Here is a 6900-nt window from a genome sequence, read left to right on the forward strand (position 1 = left end):
GGTCCACAGCAACTCCTTTAGCAGATATCACGTGCCCTAAGAATTTGACTTCGGACAACCAGAACTCACACTTGCTAAGTTTGGCATACAATTGATGTTCCCGCAACTTTCTCAACACCAGACGGAGATGGTGCTGATGGTCTTCCTCGGATTGTGAGTATATCAAAATGTCATCAATGAAAACCACAACAAACTTATCCAAGTATTCCATGAACACTTTGTTCATTAAGTTCATGAAGAAGGCAGGTGCATTGGTTAAACCGAATGACATCACCGTGAATTCATACAGTCCGTATCGCGTGGTGAATGCGGTCTTCGGAATATCTTCTTCACGAATACGTAATTGGTGATATCCGGAACGAAGATCAATCTTGGAGAATACAGTGGCACCTTTAAGCTGATCGAACAGATCATCGATCCGGGGAAGAGGGTACTTGTTTTTGATGGTGACTTCATTGAGAGCTCTGTAGTCAACGCACATCCTCTTCGTTTTGTCTTTCTTCTCCACAAAAATCACAGGAGCACCCCAGGGGGAAGTACTCGGACGTATATACCCCTTTTCATTCAACTCTTCCAACTGTTTCTTGACTTTGGCCAGTTCATTTGCTGCCATACGGTAGGGTCGCTTGTACAGAGGAGTGGTTCCTGGAGCAAGATCTATCCGGAACTCAATCTCTCGTTTGGGCGGCATACCGGGTAGTTCTTCCGGAAACACGTCTCCGAACTCTCTGACGATGGGGATTTCTGACAGTCCTATCTGATGAAGTTCTGAACTACTGACAGAGGTTGGGGGTGCAAAGAAAACAACCGGTTGTTCCGGCCCTCGGTACAGAGTGACAGTGCGTCTCGCACAATCCACTACTCCTTGGAATTGAGCCAACCAATTCATCCCAAGGATCACATCCAAGTTCTTGGTGTCTAGCAGAATCAGATCCGAGGGAAAAGGAATCCCCTGAATTTCTATAGGGACGGCAGGACTATTATACTTTGCTGTCATAACCCCTCCAGGGGTGGTGATGAGCAGAGGGTTCCTAATCCTTTCTACCCCCAACTGATTTCTCCCCATGAATGGCACAGATATAAACGAGTGGGATGCTCCAGAGTCGAACAGAATGGTAGCAGGGATGGAATGAATGAGGAACGTACCAACGATGATGTCTGGAGTTGTCAGCACGTCCTCGGCCGTCACGTGGTTCACCCGACCCCGAATGACATCCTTCCCACCGTTGTTGGAGCGGGGAGGCGCTTGGCCTTGCTGACGCCTCGGCTTTGGGCATTTATCCGCAAAGTGCCCGGGCTCGAAGCAGTTGAAGCACAGACGCTGCGGACCTTGAGCGTCCCTGCGGCCTTGACCAGGCTGGACAGTTGGCGTAGGAGGACGGGGCGCACGAGTCCCTTGTTGATTCTGCTGCTGCTGCGGCTGTGGGACGCGCACCACGAATTGAGGTCGAGGCGCGGAGCGAGGTTGCTGCTGCTGTTGTTGCTGCTGCGAGGAGGATCCCCCTGGATAGGGATTGGTGTAGCGGACCCTTTGGTTAGCACCCTGTTGATTGCGGAAATTCGCCAAGTGGCGCTTGTGCGACTCCAGTTCCTTGTGCTTGGCTTCCAAGCGGATGCTCTTGTCCACTAGACGTTGGAAATCCGGATAGTCCCCGGAGACTAGACGGACGGACAGCTCAGGGTCCATTCCTGCCAAGAACTTCTCTTGCTTCTCCTCATCTTCCCGCACATCCTCCGGGGCGTAACGGGCCAGGTTGTTGAACTCATGCAAATACTCCATCACGGAGCGGTTGCCTTGCTTCAACTCTCGGAATTCTCTTTTCTTAAGGGCCACGACTCCGGCGGGCACATGGGTTCTCCGGAAAGCGGCGGTGAAACGGGCCCAAGTAATAGGTTGCCCTTCTGGCTGCGTAGCCTGGAAATGGTCCCACCATAGAGATGCGGGTCCCTGCAGCTGGTGGGCGGCGAAGATGACTTTCTCCTCATCGCTGCACTGCACAGTGTCTAGCTTTTTCCCCACGGCATGCAACCAATCCAACGCGTCCACGGGGTTGTTGGAGCTAGAGTGTTGTGGGGGTGGTGGTGGGGCGGATGCGGAGGAACTCGGCGAGTTTAGAGTGTTGTGGGGGTGGTGGTGGAGCATTATGTTGTGGCGGATTTTGGAGGTGGTGGAGGAAAGCAGTCATCATGTTGGCCTGCTGGGCGAGGATTTGGGTGAGAATGGCGTTGGTGTCTGGTGGTGGTGGTGGAGGCGGAGGAGGAGGTGGAGGTGGGCTGCCCTGGTGGTGGTGGTTGCTGCCTTCAGGTTGGTTGCCATCACCGGTGTTAGCACTTCTCCTGGTCATCACCATCTGAAAACCCCACACAGAACCAGCAAACAGAGAGAGCTGACAATTAAAGCTAACCACCCACGACTACCATAATTCTTGAATTTATTACTGCTATTAAATTGGTTCATTAAAGTTCAAGTTGCTTAAGCAAATAAAATAAAGACAGGCTCCGACACAGTTACACCACACACCGGCATAACCGTGCCCCACACAACCCAACAAGAAGACAAACGAGAAAGAACACACGCGCAAGCCTACTAACTGCTCGTCTACCGCTGCGACGGGCCAGGACGGAAGGTGAGCAACAGCGCATCCTCCGTGTTACCAACGCCGGAGGCTTCCCCCTCCTGGGGAACCACGGGCGCGGGCTCGGCACGAGGGGTCTCGACGAAGCAAGTCCACGCCAGGGACTGACGAACAAGCTCGGGCCTGGAGGTGCTCTTGCGGGCGGTGATCTTCTGGCTGCGGCAGACACGGCGGCGCTTAGGGCGGCAGACCTCTCCCTGGGCGATCTTGAGCTGATGCAGCTGCGCCTCCACCGCGTCTAGGTCCTTCTTGAGCTGCAGGTTCTCTTGACGCAGCTCCAGGATCTTCATGTTGTTCTCGACCATCCCACGGCGCACCATCTGATGGAAGTCGATACGAGCCGCGTCGTACGCCTCCACCATGCGCGCCAGGTGCACGATGGTAGCGTCATCCTCCGAGCTAGCATCCCGGAAGGTGGCGTAGTCGCGGGCTCCTCCGCGGCGAGGGTGGTAGCGGTAGGGCGAGTGCTGCAACTCGTCCGGGTAGCGCTGGTGAAGAGTGCCGATGGCGAGGAGAGCGGCGCTCTGGCAAGCGGCGGGGAAGGAATCTCCACCCGCGGTGACTGCCAGCGAAGTCCGCTCGGGAGAGCCAGAGAGGATCACTGCAGTGACCTCCCAACCAGCGTGGGGCTCTGCATCGTCACCCTCCTGCTCCGGAAGCGGCCTGGCCTGGTAGTCCACTCCATGTGGATACCCCAGGACCACGCACATGCCCCGCAGCTCCAAGACGAAGCCAGTCATGTCCAAACCACGACGGGTGACGCTGCCGGCCATCTACAAACAAAAAAACAGAAAGAAAAACCACATTTTAAAGGTCAGATTTTGGCGATAAATGAAGCAGCAAGACAGAGAGAGACTAGACAGTTTTCACAAATAACAAAGGATTTTTATTTTTGAAAATATTGCTAAGGCTTGGGATCTACGGCTCGTCCTAGGGTCAAGGGGGCTCTGATACCAACTTGTCACGACCGGAAATAACCCAACGGGCGTTCCTTACGTGCGTGCATTAATCCTTGTCCCAGGAGGCAAGGTACACCAAAAGTTGATACAATTCAGAGTTTAACAAGCGGAAGCGTAAATAATTAATTTATTACATGGGCAGCGAAGGCCCAGCACACACAAAGACAAACGAGAAACAGCGGAAGACTAGGGCGACGACCACAGGCACTTGACGGCAGGCACGAGCTAGACACCGAAGCCTTCATCCTCCAGGAACTCCTCTTCTGAGTTTGGGAAAAATTGAGCAAGACTGAGTACAACCACCGTACTCAACAAGACACACCCACAAGTGCAGAATAAATGCAAGGGAGTACAAAGGAGTTATACTATAAAGGGTTAGGGTTGCAGTAAACAGCATTTAAAGACATTAGTTGCTCAGGGCTATTTTGCTAACACGATTCTAGTACTATGCAATATTATTTATCAAGGCCGTGAACCCACACGAACCTGCCTTAACCCAAGGCCTACGATGATTCAGACCGAACTGGCAACCCGACCCTGGGTCCCAGCTCGTCCCAAGCCAACCCAGGCCAACCATTCCACATTTTAGTTGTTAGGCAGGTTTTAAGAATTAAAACACTAACTTGGGTACATTGCTCGGCTTGCCCATAACCGAGGGCGCGGCTATTCGAATAGATTATACTCTGATCAGAGGTGTACATCTTTACCCACAAGACACATCTTCCTCACGTGTAACCACGTGCCACATACCACCACGGTATACAGACGGAAGACGTGACATAGTTTCCAACCCATCCTAGCCATAGACAAGAGTACCGACCCAATCCCACCTACGGCCGGAACCTCCGGGACAGGCAGGCAGGACTGAGCCCCTAGCAGCAGGACACCGGCCCTGTGCCATGACATCTCGACTACCGGGCCGCAGCTCGTGTAGCCTTCATTTGCCCTGGAGATGTCCATCGACCCCCGACTTCGTCCATCTCCATCCGTGTACTTTTGTTTATAACCAGACTGAGCCACAAACTAAGCCTTACCCACTAGACATGTGGAAGTACGGTAGTGCTTTGCAACAGAGGCCCGAAGACCGGTCCTTATATGGCCGAGGTGCTACTATCAAAACCATACACCCCGAGCCCAGCCTAAAACCATTTTGGGGATTTTGAATAGAAGGAGCGGTGTGAAGCCAATTCCACAATAACCAAACCATTCCATAGTGTCCAGGTGATATGAATATTCCCAAAGTCTAGAGTTGTAAAATCGCCTAAGGTTACCTAATTAAAAGCGAAGCATCTACCTAAAATCATACTAGTGATACCATGAGTAGAGTGTCCACTAGTTGGGGTTTTGTTTATTCTAGGGTGAACAAGGTAATAATAACAATAACAATAATAAGGTCATAACAAAGGTAAATAGGCATGGCTAAATAAAACAGTGATAACGCGGGAATTTAAATAAAGCGATAATGCAATAAGTTAAATCAACATAATTTTACAAACTGGGATTCAATATGTTCAAAGATGATGTGACTTGCCTTGCTCGCTTTCCCAAACGCCGGCTTCAACTTCCACGAAGAGCGGATCTTCCGAAGCTGCAGCGTCTACACGACCAACGGAAAAGAAACGGCTTTTACTCTACTAAACTCCATATAACAAGCAGAAACAAAGCACAAAAATGGGTTCTTGGCTTCTTAAGGAAAAATTAGAGACTTGAACGGTCCAATTCCGAGTTCAAATGGCCAAGTTATGGCCATTTGAAGCTTATATGCTCTTTAAATGGATATTTACGAATTTCTTCATTTAAATTTTGATTTAAAATCGGATTTATTGCGTCAGCCGAGGGGAGGGGCGCGCGGACCGGGTCCACGGGAGTGGGGCCCACGCGGCAGCCTCACGGTCCACGGTGGACCGGGTGCACGCGGCTTACGCCGGCCGGCGCCGTGGGTCCCACGCGTCAGCCGTACCCGCGGGCGCGGGCGGCTGACGGCCGGGCCCCACATGGCAGCCGCGGGGCGCGCCCGAAGGCGGCCTCGCCGGCACAGCCGACGGGAGGCGACGCGCCCGCGCCCCGATGGTCGCCGCCGGCGACCACCGGCGCGGCGGAGCGGCGCCCGAGAGAGGGGAGGGAAGGGGGAAGCGAAACGGCGGTCCACGGCTCACCCCGGGTCGACGGCGACAACGGAAACGGCGACCGAAGCGGAGAGAGGCGGCGGCGCGGCTCGGGTCGACGGGGACGGCGGCGTTCCGGCGGTCGGCGGGCGAAACGGAGGGGTGGACGAGGTCGGCGAGGTCGCGGCGGAGCCGAAGGAGGCGACGCCGAGGCGGGAGGAAGTCCGAGGCGACGACGGCGGCGGACCGGAGCTCGGCGGCGACGGCGGAGAGAGGGAACGACGGCGCGAGCTCGATTCCGATGGGGAGAGAGAGCGGCGAGTGGCGGAAACGGTGGAGGGAGGCACGGGGAGCGTTTATATAGTGTTGGGAGGGGGAGAGAACGGCCGGATGAGGGGGAATCGGCCGCGGAAGATCCGGTCACCATTGATGCGCCGGCGAAGTTTGCGGGAGAGTTTCCAAACGAATCCGAGGGAGAGAGAGAGGGAAAAGTGGGGGGAAAGGGAGAGGGAATCACGGGGAGTGATTTCCCCCTCTTTATTGCGCGCGGGGGCGGCGGGATGCGGCGGAATCCGTGGCGGCGGCGGCGCTAGGGCACGGGCGAGGCGGCGGGTGCGGCGCGAGGTAGGGGATGACGGGTAGGCCCCACCCGTCAGCGAGGGTGGCGGGCGGGCCCGCCCGTCAGCGGCGCGCGCGCGGGGGAGAGGAGAGAGAGGGAGGGAGCTGGGCCGAGCCGGCCCAAGAAGGGGAGGGGGGGAAAAAGACTTTTTAGGGTTTTTCTTTTTATAAAACCTTTTTAACTTTGTTTATTTCTTCTTAATTATTATTTGTGCTCTGAAAATTCCACTAAAATTTATTTACGCATTTTAGGCTTTTAGGAAATATACAAAAATCCTCCAAGCCTTATTCGACTTTTAACTTTGCACATTTTAATTGTTGGAGGCTTTCACATGGATTTTACTTATTCTATGCACAATTTTGAGGATGTATTTTAGAGTCGTTTTGGGACGCGACAGGTAAGATGTACACCTCTGATCAGAGTATAATCTATTCGAATAGCCGCGCCCTCGGTTATGGGCAAGCCGAGCAATGTACCCAAGTTAGTGTTTTTAATTCTTAAAACCTGCTTAACAACTAAAATGTGGAATGGTTGGCCTGGGTTGGCTTGGGACGAGCTGGGACCCAGGGTCGGGTTGCCAG

Source organism: Oryza sativa, chromosome 4, assembly GCF_034140825.1.
Source record: "Oryza sativa Japonica Group chromosome 4, ASM3414082v1".
Lineage (NCBI taxonomy): Eukaryota > Viridiplantae > Streptophyta > Magnoliopsida > Poales > Poaceae > Oryza > Oryza sativa.